Genomic DNA, 20,215 nt, shown 5'->3' on the forward strand with positions numbered 1-20,215 from the left:
TGTCCTCCTTCTTCTTTTCGTGGTCCTAGTGCTGTCGCCACATCCCGTATCTCTGTCGCCAAACCCCTCGATCTGGCCATTTTTCCTCAACCTCTTCATCTCTCTGTCGATTCTTGGATACCCCTTAGCCACCCTTCCTGTTGTCTTCCTCTTCTTCTCCTTTCAGGAGGGTGCTTGAGTGTACTCTCTTATGCCGGTGTCTTGTTCTGTTCTTTTGACACGCTCTAAGTATCCTAACTTCTTCTTCTATTCTGTCCACAATACTATAATGAATCCGGGTCGTCCCTCTTATTTTCTCATTTCTCACATGTGAAGTCTGGAAATTCTTCATGCTTTTCTCAGGGGCTCCATTTCTGAAGCTCTAAGTCTATCTGAGCATTCTCAGCACTCACTACCATAGCTTGTTATTAGTTTCACGCTGGTTTGTATAAATGCATTTTAACGTTTGAACTTCTTTCCGAGGACCAAGTACAGGATTTAATTTGTAGATAGCCAGATCGTTTCTTGGATATCTCTGTCAGATCTTCCGTCACAAGACAGGATACCCCACTAGTCAAAATCTTTACGCAATATGATGTCCGCCAATGCACAAGTTACTTTCCTCCTTCCCGCAGTACAGAAATTACGTCTTCTCAGAACTAATTTTCAAACCCAACTTTTTATACATGGCCAACAATTTCCTAAGCAGGTAAGATATATCCTTTCATCGTTTGTAGGGACTACCTGATCAACAGTATAGAAAATGGTTTACATACACTGGTTCCCTACATGAATACCCATGCAAATGCACTTTCTATACCATAGATCCAGTACCTCTTGCACATACATCTTAAACATCTTAAAGAGTGTACGAGACAGGTAGCATCCTTTCTTTTCTGTGAACCTGTCTAGACTCTCACTCACATTGTTGTAGAGTTTCATGATATTTCTTAGATAAAGTTTCGGCAATTTCTCTGCCCACAGCACGTCGAATAATAGCTTTAGTGGTACAGTGTCATGTGCTTTTTCAAGATCTATGAAGACCGAATGGCTGCTTAGATATTTATCGAGTCGCTTCTTCGTGATCTGTGTTAGGGTAAGTAAGGTACGTGACCATGATGTGCCTCTTCTAAGGCCACGACTTGCCATGAATAGATGTTTCAGAAGTGGTCTTCCCCACTGTTTGTACTTTTATTACTCAAAAGTAATCGTTTTTCGGGATTTTCTCAGGAACTGCTCATTAACAGATGGTGCTTTTACAAGCCATCTAAGTCCCACTCCATAGCACACGTACTGCAAAACAAACAAACGATTTGCGTAATTTTTTTGGGCTTGAGGAAATGTGTAATGCTTAAACGTTGACCCTAGACCATACCTAATGCAAAAGAAACAAACGATCTGCTCAATTTTCTTGGGCTTGAGGAACTGTGTAATGTCGAAATTTTGACCCTGTAGTGTAGGAGAACTATAAATGGCCGTTCTTCTAACAGTTACGAAAATGATCAATAGGCCAACAGCTGTGAAAACCTTTGACCACGTATCTCAATAGAACCCTAGACATGACCCTCTGAAAAATTGCATTCTCGTGCGCAGCTTTTTGGGTCATTTTGCTAATGACCGACAAACTAGACTCGCGGTCGAAATGACGGTGGTTCCGATCTCAGAACGGCCATCCATATTTCCGTTTTCCGTGATTTTGGTGAATCACTTAACGTAAATCGCCTATCTTCGATTTACTCTCAATCCATTTTCTGTACTCATCAGACTGTTCATTCCATTCAGCAGATCATGTAATTCTTCCTTACTTTCACTCAGGATAGCAATGTCATTGCGAAATGCAGTTGAAGTTCCATCATGATCTTCGACCCGATGAATTATTGTGGAGCACATAATTCACAGATAAAGAGATCTTTATCAATGTTTTTGTGTGCAAAAACAAATAGTTACATCTCGGCATAATAAAACAGGACAGGATGAGTAGTTACAATTTTGTGTTAGATTAGCGTATTGGTGCTTCTTAACCCTGCTGCATTTTTACGTGTTTTGATGTCTATAGTTACCGATTTCCATTGTCATACAATTCTAGTAACAGAAAGGTAGACTGACTCCAAGAATTCGATTCCGACATATCAGCCATCATGTGAGCCAATAACACGAGTTTGTTATTAACTTTAACGGAACTAACATAATAAGAACACTAAGAACATCATACGACCTCACTTTCTATTTACAAAAAGTATAGCCCACAATAGAATTTTCGCTTTGTTAGATTCTTGTATTACTTCAGGTCCCAGAAAGAAATTCGGTGTTACTAGCAATCACGGACGACAGCAGAAGTGCAGTGATAAAAATAAATCGAACCAACACTCACTAAGCTTCTAAAAAAGTCTTTTTTTGAAACTACTTTACTAACAGAGAAAGCAGTACCAAGGAGGCTGCTGCCCAGGGTGGCCGAGCGGTTGTAGGCGCTACACTCTGAAACCGCGCGACCGCTCCGGTCACAAGTTCGAATCCTTCCTCGGGCATGGATGTGTGTGATGTCCTTAGTTAGGTTTAATTAGTTCTAAGTTCTAGGGGACTGATGACCTTAGAAGTTATGTCCCTTAGTGCTCAGAGCCATTTGAACCAAGGAGCCTACTGAAGTGATACTCCCCAAGGCAGTGACAAAGAACGAGCGTATGCCTACAAACGTAAGGTGTGGAAAGAAGTTAGTCCACGTGGCCAGACGTGTTAAAAGAAGTAAGTTGGAAAAGTCTGTGATGCCTTTAAACTATTTTGAAATCTGATTGAAATTGTTCTATAGCTTGTTTCAACATACACTGACTGATATCGCCTTGTATTACGGAAGACTATGGGGACTGGAAAAATAAGTTGCTTTCATTTCTGATTGTTTCTCCAACCCAAGACCGTTACTATGAAGCATCCGTAATAAGCAACTTTTCCCTTGCTGAATGTTAGTGATAAGCCTATTTTCTGCTTGACATTTATAAATAAACCAGTCATATATCTAGAAAAAGTCACTGTAACTACCTGAGTAGGTAGGATACAGCAAAATGTCACATACTCGTGAAAGCAGAGCACGATACCAACACCTTTCAATACGTGTCATGCATAACAGATATGACTGTGTCATTTTCATTATGTAATATTTCTATGATACCACTGAGATATGCTTGGGTAGCATACAGCCGTCACCTTTGTAGAATATTTATGAGACGGGAGACGGCATGATTACGGTACTTGCGAATATTATGCCCTTGCAGGAGGGTTGGACCCGTAAGCTACATACGATACGTCGACCTACGACACTGTAGCCCGAGCTCCTGAAAGGTACAAGAAAACAGCACTTACTCCTGGAGACGGTATCACTATGCATCGCTGGCGTGCATTCTTCTCTTATTCATCAATACCAGCTACATTTTATAACCTTCTGTTGTGTACCTTGCATTTCGAGAACATGCTCGTCGATCATAATGCGTAAAAATGTTTTTGTAGTCTTTTTTTCTGGAAGGATTCGTCAGGTTTTGTACAGCTAACTATTATAGATTTAGCTGTACCTGCATGCCCAATGCTTCCAACTCTCAACAAAGCTTCGTTCTCTCATGACGACTTCATTGCACCGTCAGAACCCTAACCTGCTACCGACAGCCGAGTTACTTACGTAACGGTACTGCCATTTGCAGGCACCTCACACTCTGGAAGCAGCATGTTAGAAGAGCACATGCGTGTAACAGGTAGCAGTTCAATTTCTTTTAATCTCATCAATCTTTCGACTGATTTCATGCCATCATCTAGGTTTTACTCTCATGTACGAGTACAGTATTTTGTTTATGCGGCTAACTCTCCTAATAGCCTCGACAGAGCAGCTACTGTAAGCATTGACCCTTTCCAATTTTTCCCTCCACTAGTCCTTGAAGCACGAATTTAGATGTTCCTGGCTGGTACAGCAACTGCTCGACTACAATTGCAGATGATGTGCAGTAATCGAAGTTCCGCTGGGTCTCTTTATTTATTTTTTACGTGTTGTATGTCTCTTTAATTTAAGGTCCTATACAATTGAATTTCAAGTTCTTTCACATGATTTCCTGTAGTCCGTGTTTCACTTCTATGTTATGTGTATTCCAACGTACATTTTTATCAGGGTGACGATTCTTCTGGAAAACCTGGAATTCTTAGGGAATTAAATTTTCGCTGGAAATATCAGTGAAATCTCGGAGAATTTCTTGAATTTCATAAAGTCTTAAGAAACTTTGCATTTTTAACCTAGCATTAAAGTTAAATTTTATTGAATTTTATAAATCACAAATTCCAAAGTTCTTAATGTCTCAAAGTGTGAATTATACCAATATTATTCCATAAAAATTATCGATGTATGAAAACTGCGGTTGAACTGCTGCTTATGCCCGGTATATAGCTTATCTGAGAGAAAAGTGGTATGCTGTCCCCACCGCACCACGCTCAGATTAATTCATCAGGAACTTCTTGACTCCATCTTCCCCCTCACACCTGAAATTCTTTAGGACTTTTTCCAAGATTGAGTAGCCACACCGTTTATGCAATTGCTCCTGAATATCGCGTACATTTAATACCAGAGAGATCAATTGGTGAAGAAAGTCTGACATCATCTGTGCTTTAACTTCGACTGAAATTTTACTTTTTTAATGGAAAAAATGCTTCACTTCGAGCTCGTACTATAGTCTTCTAAATTGCCATGTTTATGTTTGATAGTCGATAGTCTCATTCTTTTCGTTACTCTTGCGATGACGCTCTTCATCTTTAACCGTAATCTACGCTGAACATACTGTTCCAACCGTCTTTACCTTCGTACTGGAAATCTGTGACGCCTGGGATCTTTTGCGTTAAGATCTTTTTACCCTGCACTTCTATTACTCTTTCATACACTCCATAGCGGATAGTAATGAGGATGAATGAAGATATATTACAGTGAACATATTTTCCAGGACTGTTTAACGTATAGCCTCTTAAGGAACTGTTAATGGATAGCAGTAACCTACGACGGCTTTGTACAGTCATGGTGCTTTGAGCCATAGTTCAACTAATGATGTACAGGTACAGTGTGACACAAAGATTCATAAAAAACACGTTTGGGAATTTATTTTATGATACATTTTCTCTGACACAAAAATAGTGGTTTCTGTGCATTCTCCATTAGAAATGGTATTGAAACTGTGATCACAAGTAACTTAAAAAAAAATCGGTTTCACGAACCAAAGAAAGCGTAAGATGCAGCTTTCGCGAAGCAGATCGAACAAATATTTGTAAGAATCACAACACGCGTGGCAACAGGAGGGTGTATGCGCAGAGCGAGTACCATTACGACAGTTGTAGCTGTTCACAATGGCTGATGGTGTCATTCATTCATCAGATACGACTGGAAGCCGGAGATGATTCTTCGAAGAAATTGGTTACTTTGGGTAAAGTTAATGTCTGAGGGTTAATGACGTAATCCAGTTTTGTAAGCTTAATTCCCATTGTTATGTTTTTTTGGGTTTATGTCTACTACATCACTCCCTAATACATGTCAATAGACGAATGGCGCGATCCGTCACTGCACCTTTTCATCGCATACAGTTCGTGATGGAGGTAATCGAAAGACGGATTTAGATTGCAGAACATGAAAGTTCTCTAGTGAAATGGCTATATTTTCAAATGGGTAAACCGTACCGTTTACACGTTGCTATGAGTGCTACTTACTGCGCTGCTGTGAAGCCTTAGTCATGGATGCCCACTGGTCTGTTTCTTTCTATAACATTGATAGAGCCATGAATTATATTTTGTTCATTAACACAGCGAATATCACTGTGGTGACAAAAATCATGGGATAGCGATGTGCACATAAGCAAATGGCGGTAGTGTCGCGTACACAAAGTATAAGGGGACAACGCATTGGTGGAGCTATCACTTGTACTCAGGTGGATCAAGTGGAAAGGTTTCCGACCTGATCGTGGCCGCACAACGGGAATTAACAGACCGTGAGTGCGGAATTGTAGTTGAAGCTAGACGCACAGCACATTCTGTTTCGAAAAAGTCAGGGAAATATCATGTTCCGCATTCCACGTAGGCCAGTGTGTGCCGAGAATACCAAATTCCAGGCTTTACATTTCACCACGGATAATGCAGTAGCCGACGTCTTTCACTTAACGACCGAGGGTAACTGCGTCTGCGTAGAGTGGTCAGTGCTAACAGACAAGCAATACTGCGTGTAATAACCGCAGAAATCAATGTAAAACGTACGACAAAAGCATCCGTTAGAGCAGTGCTGCGGAATTTGGCATTAATGACAGCAGACGACCGACGAGAGTGCCTTTCCTACCAATGCTGCATCCCCTGCAGCGCCTCTCCTGGGCTCGTAACCATATCGATTGGATTATAGACCACTGGAAAAGCAAGGCCTGGTCGCCTGAGTCCCAGTTTTAGTTGGTAAGAGCTGATACTAGGGTTCGAGTCTGGTGCAGACCCCATGAAGCCATTCCAGAAAACAATGTTCAAGCTGATGATGGCTCTGTAATAGTGTGGGCTGTGTTTGCTTGGAATTGAATGGGTCCTCTGGATGTTCGGCTACTTGGAACCTTTTTCAGTCTTTCTTGAACGTCATTGTCCAACAACAAAAAAACCATGGAATAGTTATGGATGACAGTGCGCCGTGCCTTGTTCCCTGTTGGGTTGAAGAATATTTTGACAAGTAATTTGACCACTCAGAACGCCCGACATAAATCCAGTGGAACATTAAGTTGCAGCGAGAGATCAAGTCTTGCACAAGTTCCGCACCTGCCACACTTTCAGAATTATGGAAGTATACAGAGGCAGCATGGCTCAATATTTCTGCAGCTGACCTCCAATGACATATTAGGTCCATGCCACGCCGAGGTGATGCAATAAGCCTGGCAATGGGAGGTCCGAGGAGATATAAGTAGGTATCCAATGATTTTTGTCACCTCAGTGCACACAATCCTTGAGCATATGAGTCTTGAACCGACACTAAAATGAAATGTAGATTGTTGCGTTTATACATTGCTTAGGGAATCTTACTTAATGGAAGGAACTACCTCGGACTTATGTGGTTGTGGTGAGATAACATTCTGCCGTTCCGGGACGGGAAACCAGGATGTATGGCTTCGACAAACAGCGGCCTTCTTATATACCCGTAGACCGATGCAAATCTTCACAGTGCAGCACGTTTCTCTATAAAACATTCACATTAACCAAGAAATCTGGCTTTAGTAGAAACCATAAATGTTACATGTAGAAGACCCGAAACTTCATGTTTCTGTGTTGAGCCAGTTCACCGAATGGGCACCATCCGCGGTTGGTGTGTGTCTGGTTTTCAGTTGCGGCTTGGCATACAGTTCTGCATTCGCACAAATGTATCGCTCACGTTTCCCCCCTCTAAGGAGCAAATAAACATTTTCTCTCGCTACTTTCAGTATTTTCATAACAAATATATCCCTTTTTTAGTTAGAGAAATATCAATGAGCAGAAGGTAAAGTAGATAGAATAGAGTTGGTAACCTTCCTAGAATTTCACTCCCAGATCCACAAGTACATCCTCTTTTGTGGTAAAGGTAGATAATAATTACGATGCGCTAGTGTAAGACCGCACAGAGAGAGCAGCTACGTCCTGGCGGAGAAGACCGCTATGTCATCCGATGGAGTAATTATATGTCATTATGGAGGGCCATGTGCTTACCGCACCGCTCATATGAGATTTTCCAAACTGGGACCGATACGTAGTTATTTGAATATCCTCACTGGCTGAATAAATCCACATTCATTAAACATTAAATTCTTGACAGACTAAAACTGTGTGCTGGACCGAGACTCGACCTCGGGACCTTTGCATTTCGCTGGCAGGTTCTCTACCAACTGAGCTACACAACCACTACTCACGACCCGTCCTCACAGCCTCAATTCTGCCAGTACCTCGTCTCTTTCCTTCCAAACTTCACAGAAGCTCTCCTGCGCACCTTGCAGAGCTAGCACTCCTGGAAGAAAGGATATTGCGGATCCATGGCTTAGAGGACTTGCCCACGAAAGGGAAAGGTCACGAGTTCGAGTCTCGGTCCGGCACACAGATTTAATCTGTCAGGAAGTTTCTTATTAGTGCACACTCCGCTGCAGAGTGAGAATCTCATTCTGGAAACAACCCCTAAGCTGTGGCTAAGCCATGTCTCCGCACCAGTAACTCTCCTCTACTCGTATGTGACGTCATTTTTAGACGTGACTCTCTTGTGCGGTTCTTAAGTAGCTGCCGTTGTTTCCTCGGCTAAAATAATTGAAACTGATGGGACTTGATGTAATGACCCCTCACATTTAGACATTTGTACATAGTTTTTTGCTCGCAATATAACGCATTTCAAACGGAATTATTTAGGTATGATGGGAAAATCCTTACGATACGTATTGAGGTAGCGTGCTCAAGATTTATATTTTGTTGGATTCTAACGAACTTGTAGTTCTCAGGTTTGGTTCGAGACACCATCGTTGCTTGAATTCTACGTTCTATATCATTCTGAACAAGAGGTCCTATACTGAACAAATTTTTTCTCTATCAGGTTCAAATATTCGTGATCTACAAAAATATTAAACTCAGTTTTAAGTGGAGATAATGAAATGTGATTACGTACATGCGTCCATATCGACAAGTGTCAGTTTTTCTCTTAACATTTGCTAGGAGACTAACGAAAGAGTCGCAAAAGGCTGTAGAGAAGCCTAGAACTGGCAGTCTGCTAACAAACGTGATGAAATTTGATAGTAAAAAAAAATTGAGCACTATTCGTCAGACGGGAAACATTTGTTTCGAGACGTTGCGTCGCTTGTGAAACGTAATTTTGTTCTGTGTCTGTCTGATGCTTCACAAAGTTTGGCATTTCCTTAACAGATATACAGTGGTAAAGGTAGTATACAATGATAAACCCACTGAGACTACGGCCAAGGCCACTTCTAGTGTAATACCATTGTTTGGAAGATTTCTGGAGGGTACTGTCTCTTTATATTAATGGAATGAAACCAATCTATTGTGTTAAAACTAAAGTCGCATAATCATGTCTAGGAGATTTGTCCCAGGGGTAGAGTGAATTTTTTAATTGAGTTGCGTGACCGTTCATTCCGAGATGAGCTTCCAGAAATGGGTGTCTCAGACTTCTCAGTGTGTTGAGTGATAGGATCAGTTGTGCCGCCAGACTAATAAATTCAGAATGTAAAACAAAGAAGAACTTTTGATGAAATAATACAAAATATACTTCTCAGGACAACCACAGATCGCGTATTGAACTGGTGATCGGTATGTTGAATTTCAGTATTTTCGGCGTGTGATTTCCGATTATGGGACTAGATATCTGTATTCCTCTGGCGTACATTGGCCTTCTCTATCGGTCTATTTGTTAACATTGCCTTCGAGCTACAATAGTGAGGGAATGTACACACAAAAGATAGAATCACAGTTCAAAACTTACATACTAAATATAACATTTCAAAAATGCTGGATTTCTGTTCAGCTAGGTTAGCCTCATTTAAATAAAAAAGTAATAATTGTTTCTCTGCAGTTTTCTACAACATATTTGTGTGAAAATGCATTTTGTGTTATGACTAATGTAAAAAAAAGGTAAACGTGTAAGTTACATTAAGCCCCTGTGAATCATTTAATTCATAAAAGCACCAAACGTTTAGTGTCGGTGAAGAGTTGTTTAATGAAATATTACAATTAATATTTCTTTAAAATATCATTCGCTACTAATATTACTGAAAACGTGACTCGTGAAAATGTGTGTATTAGGAGGGTGTCACCATGATAGGAAGTTTGAAGAGTTCGTATCTGAGTGAGTGGTAAGTAAAATTTTTATTCACAATTACACATTTCTGTTTTCAGGATGCCCCTGTCCGATATGAAACAGGCCATAAAGTGGCTGCAGTTTAGTCGCATTGGAAAAAATAAACTGCTTGCCACTTTCATTGGAATTTAAACACTCAACTGAGCTAAAATGATAAGAGCGTAACAACATCTTAATTATGTTTAATTGTATAAATTGGTTTTTATCTCTCCGTAGACTCAATATTTATATTACGAGGAACCAAATCCCATTTTTCATTACCTAATTACTAACCAACGAGAAAGAAAGTATTGCTGTAATATTTACACACTTCTTAGACTAAGTAATAAGCTCCTGTAAAATAGCATCTCTACCTCAGTAATCATAACGAAGAGAAATAGACGTTACATTTATTACACAGAAACAGTATTTAGTGATATGTTGGCATGGCTAACATAATGAAAGCAGTACAGTCTCAACGCACTGTCCTCGTAGTGTTATGAGAAAATGTAATAGAGTGTTAACAGGTATCGATGAATTGGCTATTAGTATTCATGAGTCCTAATTTTACTTACTAAGAGCTCCGAGTATGACTGCCTTTTATAAAATTAGTACATTGTATAACACGTTCGTATGAATTTCTTGGGTAACTAGTTAGTTAACATGGAAGCGACCCTCCAGCAAGCACTTTTTGGATTATTTCTTTGATACAAAATGCTACGACTTGGATGCTCGGTGACAATGAGTTTGCAAGTTACGCGAGTATAAAACAAAAGAGAATGAAAATATAGCGTGTTATTAAACTTTTCTTTCATCTTCAGACTGTTTCATGTCCAACCGGTAACACTAAGTTATATCGAGGTGTATACCACGTTTCGGCGCCACCCACAACCTAAGCGTCAGCGCTAATGAATGCCGCTATGTTTCCGCAGAACGACGGCGAGGCCTATGAGACATAAGTTGTACTGACACAAAACGGAGAAACTGCGTTTCCAAACGGAAAATTAGCTGTTAAAATGTATGAAACCACAGCTTAAAAATTAGGAATTTCTGTATGACACCTCTCTAATATTGGAACGGCGTCAATCCACTTCGAAGGACTATGATACATCGTTTCAACATGGATTATGAAATTATTTCGTCTACTATTCTACTTAAGTATGGATACTAAGTGTAGATGCACAGTGCCAGTGAGAGGCATTAAGTGAAGGAATTTATTTTGTTAAAGGCTTGATATGGAAACGTATTACACATCTCACTAAACAGAACACGATTTGCATGGAGATAACCGCCTCAGTATTTCTGCCCCTGATGGAATGACTTTGTATTTGAAAGAATAACATAATTGAAAAGAACAACTCCTCGCCCTATAAACTAAACTAGTTAGTCACTGGAATTTAGTTCCTTTGACTAAGAGAAGCTCTTCCGAAACAGGAAAATTTTTACATGTGATGAACTAAAATTTATCTTAACATTTACTCAAGTATCAACGTTCATTAAAAGAGGAAGTTAAGGACAACAGGGAGAAAGAAAGAAATGTTTCTTTCTTGAAAGGATACTACAACTGAGCATCCCTGTTCGGGAAGTGCGCGGCACTCCACAAATGGTACTGACCTGGTCGGTAAGATGTCTACAAATGCATGTGGACAGTGAATGCTAACTGAATCGTCGCTGTTCTCCACTACTCCAATTAACCGTGAAGAATGTGTCGAAAATTATTGATGAGTGGCAGTGACGGCAAATTGCATTTCTTATACATGTATTCGAGCGATAAAACTGAAGTACTTTGTAAGGAAGAACTTGTTTGATAATAGTGACCACCTCACTTTTCAGTTGTCAGCAACATAGCAGAGACATTTGGGAGTTTTAAAAGTATGAAACCTTGTTTTGAGAGATAATGGAAACAACAGTGGCCAGAACGGAAATTCATTTGTTCTTAATCACGGAAAAGTGCTGTGCAAGAGTTACTGTTTAACAGTAGGGTAACGTTAATACAGAACTTACAGGTAGTTCGATGAAAAGAGTTAACTTTATCAGAAAACACAACTGTATCACCTCATTACTTTTCCACACAATGAATGAGAGACATTCAGATCGAACGTCATAGGTGGGAGTTGATACATTTTGTTTTAACATGGTTAAAACTTTGCATGAACAAGTGTAGCAACAGAATAAAGCTGAATATGGCGTTTAGCTAAAGAGATCAGCGATGTTCGTCGACATACCATTCTTAGAAATTGCAAATTCTGCAACTTACTTTCGCGAAAACTTCTGTTAAAACTGGAATTCGTCAATGATATATGAGAATGTAAATAGTCTTCGTGAACGTATGGAAAGCTCTATACCTCTCGTATGTGGAAATATTAGCTTCTATTTACTTCACTCCACAGGGCTACAGTATTTAAGAAATGACAATCTGTTTCCCCATTCGCGTTATTGGAATTATGTTTCCTTACTGAGGTCAAATGAAATATGTGAAAACGGATGTAGGCAAGGATTAAGCACTCTTTAATGAATAATATGTAGTGTCGCCTTTTGTAATAATCACTTAAAAACGGTGGACACTCGTAAATTCGCGATGGTGAGAGAAATAAATGCTGCAGATAACCAGGCGAAATGCACTGTCGTTTCTGGAATTACATAAAGAAAAACTACAGTTCATTAGATATTTAAAGACCTTATTTGTTATACTGCAACATCAGTGGCTGGGAAAATTATCCACGACAAGTTTCTGTCCTCAGGCCACGCTGTCTAACTGGCAAAGGAGCTCATGTTGCTTAGCTGCGAAAATTTGAAAATAGCCTAAGGACAGAAACCGGTCATGGAGAAATTTTGGCTTAATTACTGCTAAAATTTAATAATAATATTAATGACAGTTCAGGGTGGGCTGGGTATAAGGAAAAATGTTGGACATCATGACTTTTAAAAATTAGCATTTTAAAACGTTTGTCAGAGTGACAAATGGCAAATTCAATTTAAGAAAAAGGAAGAGAGGACTTATTTCGCTGTTACGCCGCTACCTCAATACAGGCCCCGTTAGCTGCAATCGAGAGCTTAAAAGGGGAAAACGGAAGAGATCAGAAGTAATCGCGGTGGATGGCAGCCTACCATTTGTTGATCAGTGCTTAAAATACCTCAAAAAATGGTGGAAAATATTGTAAAATTAGAGTTGAAGTAGGTATCGGCAAGTGCGGATGCTGAGTTGTGCCGGCGTGTAGAGTCCTCGCCGGTACTCACCGGCTGTGGAGGTGGTGTGGTGGAGGTGGTCGGAGCGGAGTGCGGTCGCAGGCGGCGTCGGCGGCGTCGGCGGAGCGTCGGGTCGCAGTGCGCGCCGAGGCGTCGCGGCGCGCGTTAAGTAGGTTCGAGCGGACCGCGCGCGGGCCCGCGCGCCTGCGCAGGAGGCCCGCCGCGGCGCCGGAGCCGCCCCCGCCCCCGCCGCGGCAGCGACGCCCACGCGAGCGTCCGGCCGCCTCCAAAAGTGACACAATTTGCTCCCACCGCGACGAGCGCCGCCGATTGGCGCCGCTCCGCGCCGCGCCTCGCCGCTGCTATCGCTGAGTGTCGCAATCACGACGTGCCGTGTGTTTATTGCTCCTCGTACGGGGACTGGGTCGCCTTACGACGGGCTGAGGAACTTGAGGCGAAATTACCTACAGCGCGGAATTTTGAAATTCTTCTTATAACAGAATCGCTATCGTCTGAAGCAGACGGTGTTAGGATGGGCCACAAGTGACTAACGCGCCCATTCCGTTGTGTCAGCGCTGATTTCGTTGCGTGTACATATTGATCAAAACTTCGCCTCGAAGATACATATTACTGAACTGTTCAAAGAATTAAATTTAGCTACCTTTTCTCTCCCTAAATTGCTAATCTTGGAAACAAGGTATCAACCTCCTGACATATTTTGCATACTTCTCCTTAGTAATGTTTTATGAGATAATTTTCTGATGTAACTCATCTCTTAGAAAGAAAATATTTGTTTCACGTAAACGATCAGTGAGAATACTTTGTGGTGTTCAGCCACGGACATCATGTACGTACTTCTTCAATGAGGTACTCATTTGAATTGCGGCATCATAATACATTTATTCACAATGAAATTCGTTATAAAGACTACGTAAAAATTTGAGAAGAACAATGATGACCACATCTACAACACTATACGGAACAATTATCTTTATTACCCATTGTTAAAGTTGTCAGTGGGTCACACAAGAGATCAACATGCAGCAACAAAAATTTTTGATCGTTTGCCAAATGACATAAAGTGCCTGACAAGTATCGAAGCACGTTTCAGATCTAATTTAAAATCATTTCTCCTTCCAACTTATTATGTTCCACCGATAAATTTCTACTTAAAATGGTAGCCAGTAAGGTAAGTGTAGCTGCATCAGTAGCACTAATAACAGTAACGTGTTCATTAATGTTAACACTAATCGTGTATACATATCCTGTAGACTAATTCCTTGCACATCATTTCGATAAAAGAATCGTTGAAGCTGTCTGTGGAAAAGGTAGCTTACTAAATAATTAAGTTCCTCAAACAATTACGTTCATCTGGTTTTGCTCTTTGTGTAATTGCTAGTCTTGGAAACAAATGAAATCAGACTCCTGACACATCTCGCAAGCACATTTCCACTCAGTAATGTAGTAAATTGTTGACAATTGCAATTGTAGCTGCATGAGCACGACTACAAAATGAGATGCTCATTAATGTTAACACTAATGATATACAATGTCCTTTTAAAAACATAATACGGAAAAAAGACTCTTTCAAATGATCTAGGGAAAGTGTAGGTAACTAATCAGCTGACAGAACAATTTCTTAGGGCAGCTCATCACATGGAAAGGAAGCACTGACCGCATAAAAGAGAGCATTAAGTACCTCTTCAAGAACTTAGGGATTTTAACTGCACTTTCAAAATACATAGATTCCCTAAGGAAATTCGCCATTAGTAATCCATCAACACGTGAGCACAATAATGTCCTAGGTATTAATAATCGCTCCAGCTGTATTTTGGTCCTTTATTACTGTACCACAACCGGTTTTGTATCGTTTAAGCCACATCTTCAGGTGACATATGATTAAAACATTAGAGCGGAAAAGCTCGGAATCTTCTTCCCCAACATTCGTTGTCACATGAAGAAGTGGCTTTAACGCCACGAAACCAGCAGTGGAACAGTAATAAAGGACCAAAATACAGCTGAAGCGATTATTAATAGCCAAGATGAATACTCATAGCTGTGGTTGCCCAACCTACAAGGTTCTCTGGAGAATAAAGTCCATTCCTAATAGACTAAAAGATGACCTTAGTTACCCATTATTGATATCGTCAGTGGCTCAGAAAGGAGCTCAAAAATTTTCGATTATTTTCCCAAAAATTAAAATGCCAGACAGTTAGCAAAGCAGGTTTAAATTTAACCAGAATTCTTGCCCTGGAGAAATCGTTATATTTCATGACCCAATTTGTAAGCTGGTAACCTGTAAAAAACTAATTTTCCAATGTAGTTGTGTGAGTAAGACTAGAAACTGATATGGCATTGTAGTGGCCGTGTTACTCCGATTTATGATGTGAACTTTCTTTGAACACACACGCATGTAGACGCGTGGTTGACGACATATGGATGTTTGGGTCTGGCCATGAGTCGTGTACGGATAGCTGACAGAGCGCTCTAAGTGGAGGATCTGGATTCGAGTCCAGGTGCGGCACAAATTTCCACTGTCGTCATTCTATTCTACAACTGATGGTTGTCCATGTACGCCATTAGACTACATTCGATGTAGAAAAAATGGCATGTCCATTATTGTTAACAGTAATCGTGTGCACGTATCCCGTAAACTGAATTATTTCACATCATTTCGATAAAAGGTATCTCAAATAATCCATGTAGTGACGGAACAATATGACTGAATGCTTTGCATGTAATTAGCCAATTAGCCGCTAGTACTCAAGCCCTTCAAGCTAAGTATATACTCCACAAGTCAACGAACAGCCTGTGACGGAGGAGACACAGTTCCCAGAATAATTAGCTGGACGTATTATTACAATGACGAATGGTTAGACGCATAGCCAGATTCTGATAAGATTTCAGCGTGTTGCAAAGATCGACAATTCGCTTAAAATGTTAAGAAATGTAAATTTGTGTTCTTGAAAAGATGCAGAGAATAAATTCCTGTGATTCCAGCGTCTATGAGTTTCAACTGGAATCAACAGACTCATCCAAATATATGAGTGAAGCAATTGGCATGGGTGTGAAATGATCTGATCACATAGGCTCATACGTAGGTAAGGCAACTGGAAAGCTTCTGTTCATTGGCAGGATACTTCGAAAGTTTTGTCAGTCTACGAAGAAAGAGAGGAAGGAAAAAGGAAGGTTAAGTTCATTGACAGGATACTTCGAAAGTTTTGTCAGTCTACGAAGAAAGAGAGGACGGAAGAAGGATGGTTAGAGTTTTAAAGTCCCATTGATTGCGTAGTTATTAGAGACAGAGCACAAGCGCGGATTACGAAAGAGTGAGGAAAGATATCGGCCATAAACTTTTCAAAGGAACAGTTCCGGCGTTTGACTGGACTGATTAATGGAAATCGTTGAAAACAGAAATTTGGATGACCGGACGGTGATCTGAACTGTCGTTCTCCTGAACGCGAGTCGAGTGTGCTAACTTCTACTCCAACTCGCTCGGTAGACTGTTCGCGAACCACTCGTCTGTTCCAAGTTAAAATACAACTCACGTGCGTGGGTCCCATACCCAGGTAGAGGTGTGGGATACATTGGATGGATGCCAGACAGCGGCAGGGAAACAGTCTGCAAATACTTAATGCTCTTTAGTAATGCATCTTCCCGCTACCCAGTACAGGATGGCGGCGACTTGGCCGAGGAATTCTGTTGCCTCGGTACTTGCTGCCGCCGACGGAGAGCGGCGCTTTCTCGTGGCACGTCGTGCAAGCGTAGGCACGTTCCGCAGCCCGCCTCTCCACATTTTCGGAAGGCGGCCGACAGCTGACGTAGCGGACAGTGGCCCCTGCCCTCGTGCTGGTGGTCTCACGATGCTTCTCTGGACCGTTGTCGGCCCCCTGTAGCTGCAGATAAGAATCAGAAACTTTCAGAGTGGGTTGCCCTGACGCAAAGTGTGGTTCTCGATCAACATCCCATACAGTGGCTAGGCGACACAACCCCTGACAGAAGTGATTTTAGTACAAATGGCTTAGGGGTATACTCTTTCCAGCAGCAGGTCTTAAGTCTGAGCTGAATGTGTATTAAACGCTACGGCCTCCCCCAGTGTGGAAAGGCTCGTGACGCGTTGCTCCTTGAGCAGTGCTGTGTTAACTCTTACTACACAATAAGAATCCGGTTCCATTCGCAACACTAAGACTCCTGCGGCTGGCGGTGCTGCAGTTCTAACATTGTGGATTAGAATATTTTGAACATAGCTTCACAACAGCAACGGTTCCGCGTAATAAAATTATAACCAGCCGACCAGTTGCAATGGATAAAGAAATTCTTTACCTAGGTATTGACAAATATAAATTTGTCTACTTCAGAAGGTAGCAATTTTACATTAGTATGGACTAATGTACCATCGCCGTTTTTACAATTATCGTCATAGATCCATTTGTCAGAAATGAAAGGTAGTCCTAGAATTAGGGTTTGTCCCGTAAATACAAAATAGTTCATTGATATTACAGAGCTCACAACCACATAAGTGTGGGTTGCTTTGTTACTGACAAGTGCAAAGCCATCTTCTTCCAAATAGTTCATGATATCTGTTGTTTTCCATGAAGTGATGACCACGCGGTAATTCAGGTGTCCTGCCAATACGACTGGGTCGTCCTCATTGGTAGCATCCAAGCATAAACTGATTTCCCCTATAATATTTACTGCTGTGAGCCCAGGCTGAAAGTACACACATACAAGAACACATGGCGGTCCTTACCACTAGACAGTGTTTTGATTTGTGTGAGACTGAGAAGGACGAGAGAATTTCTTTGATAAGACATGTGATGCTGCCTTTAGGTCTACACTTTGGGCCTTGATCGCGTAATGCGTCTTTACTTTGTCACAGTCTTTTTTTAAGGAACGGTTTCCTCAGGACCACTATATTGTAAGGTCTAAAGAAATTAACGTGGTCGCGCGCTATTGCTGTGCTAAGGCCTTCAGTATTCCAGTTTAATGTTTTTAATCTGATTTTGTTGAATGGTGTTACAACCTGGCTGCTTCAGGTCTCTTAAAAAGGTACTGTCTAACCAGCACTCCTGTTGACCACAGTTCTGGGTGTATGGTGCGTTCGCGGCTGTCAAAAGGCACCCCAATGTTGAAGGCCTTTAGGCGGCCCTTTGTTTCCAGCTCATCGCATTCGATTTCTCCTGCTATTCCCAGTCCATTGAGATGTCTGATGATTTCCTCCTTTCCTCCTGTTGAGTGCATCGTCCCAAACACGAGGGGACATTCATTGTTTCCTCTCCCCTCTCTATGTCGTTCCCTGCATCTTCTCCTTTAGACTAAAATGCAGCCTTCATTTTTTCTTCTTTTTCTTCCTCACCCTCCGTAGCGTGGCGTAAACTATAGAGCCAGCGCCGCAACGAGAGCGATAAATAATGTGAAGTCGATAGGCAAACTCTCCCTGGAAACAGCTCTGCGACTGTCTGAAGTCAAAGCTGTTGCAATTTACAGAATGGAAAACATATAGATACATCTGAAGAAGACAGATCTCGAAAAAATAGAGAAGCTGAAGGCTACTTACTTAAAAAGGGTGCTATGTCTCTCCAAATACACACACTCGCGGTTTATGTGTGAATTGGCTAGAGAGTCCTTCTTGACAGAAGAGCTGCTACTGAAGCACTTATTACCAGTGGCGACAGGCTGCCAGAACTTATTGACGGAACTACTTGAGAAGAAACGCAAGATATGGAAGGATTTCTATTTTACAGACGCCATGACAAACCGTTAATATACGCAGGGAGGATACGAACTCCGCCACGTAGTAACAAGACGTCCCGTGCATGGATTTCACTACAAACTGTGCAACCCCCAGAGCGTTCACGAGCCCAGCACGAGCTGTATATGTGCGAGGTACGGTGACCAGTGAGAGAGACATCGTGTGCTAATATGAAGGATGAGAACAGAATCGCAGGTGAAATTCTGTATTGACTAAGAATAATAATAGTGAATAGAGAATAATTCCGGTCCTTCACGCACTAAATGTCCACCTTGGCTACAATAACTCTGTTATTATTATTTAGACCAACTGTGGGTGTGCTACATCAAACAGGACTAACACAGGCTGAATGTTTACAGAGAAAAGTGACACGAATAGTCACAATTTTTTTTGATTCGTGGGAGGGCGGCAGGGAAATGCAGAGAAACTTGGATTGTCAGAAACTTGACGACAGGGCCACATTACCCCTCGATAACCTGCTTACAGAATTTCAAGAATCACTGTGAACTGAGGAATTTATATTCATCAATCCCATTCGTTTCGCTTCCCTTGAAGATAAGACTGGAATAATTACAGTAATGCCGCGCGGGGTAGCCGTCCGGTCAGAGGCGCCTTGTCCCTCAGATATGGGTGTGTGTTTTGTCCTTAGCGTAAGTTAGTTTAAGTTAGATTAAGTAGTGTGTAAACCTAGGGACCGATGACCTCAACAGTTTGGTCCCATAAGAAGTTACCACAAATTTCCAAATTACAGTACTCACAGATGCATTTAAATAATGCTTCTTCTTCCGCTCTGTACACGGTTGGAATTTGAAGAAACCCAAACGTGTACCACTCTGACGGGTACCCTCTGCTTTGCAGTGGTTTTCCGACTGTGTTCACGGTCCAGATACTTTATTGTGCCCACCCCCCATTTTTGACGTCAGTGAGCAATAAACAGAAATGGCAGTTGCAGCACCAGCATTGGAGGGTATACTTCATAGAACATGTCTGGAGACAGGGAAAACACTACAGTCAGAACCGTGCGACTGCTACGGTCCTTAGGTTAGTTAGGTTTAAGTAGTTCTAAGTTCTAGGGGACTGATGACCACATCAGTTGAGTCCCATAGTGCTCAGAGCCGAGTCACTACAGTCATTGTCGTAATGTGGTAATGGTGCAATTTATCTGACGTCGAAAAGGGCATTATCATTGGCCTTCGAGCCAAGTATGGAAGCATTTCCGAAACGGATGTCTGGAAAGCGTCCGAGAGCCACCATGTGTGGCAAAATGACGCTGTCTAAAACCATCGTCGAGGCAAATGCAGTGCACCAAGGGCCATAGATGACAGGGGTGCATGACGCCTGTGTGGATGTGTACGAGCGAATAGACCTCCAAGTCTTGAACAACTGACCCCACAGATGAACCAAGGGGCTACCAACAGTGTCTTGTAAAGGACGTTCAGCCAATGTTTCTGGGTATGGGCCTCCGTAGCAGG

At 41.5% G+C, this 20,215-nt stretch overlaps 1 protein-coding gene across 1 annotated transcript in view; it reads right to left on the reverse strand.

Annotated features, from left to right (window-relative positions):
- The window catches only part of LOC126354277 (allatotropins-like), a 327,713-nt gene extending 314,565 nt beyond the window's left edge, over window positions 1-13,148 (reverse strand). Inside the window, exon 1 of the mRNA XM_050003818.1 lies at window positions 13,043-13,148. The gene's annotated coding sequence lies outside the window, so the exon portion shown is untranslated. The remainder of the gene's footprint in view (window positions 1-13,042) is intronic.
- Between the last annotated feature and the right edge of the window lie 7,067 nt (window positions 13,149-20,215).

This window comes from Schistocerca gregaria, chromosome 3 (genome assembly GCF_023897955.1).
Source record: "Schistocerca gregaria isolate iqSchGreg1 chromosome 3, iqSchGreg1.2, whole genome shotgun sequence".
In the NCBI taxonomy this organism is placed as follows: domain Eukaryota; kingdom Metazoa; phylum Arthropoda; class Insecta; order Orthoptera; family Acrididae; genus Schistocerca; species Schistocerca gregaria.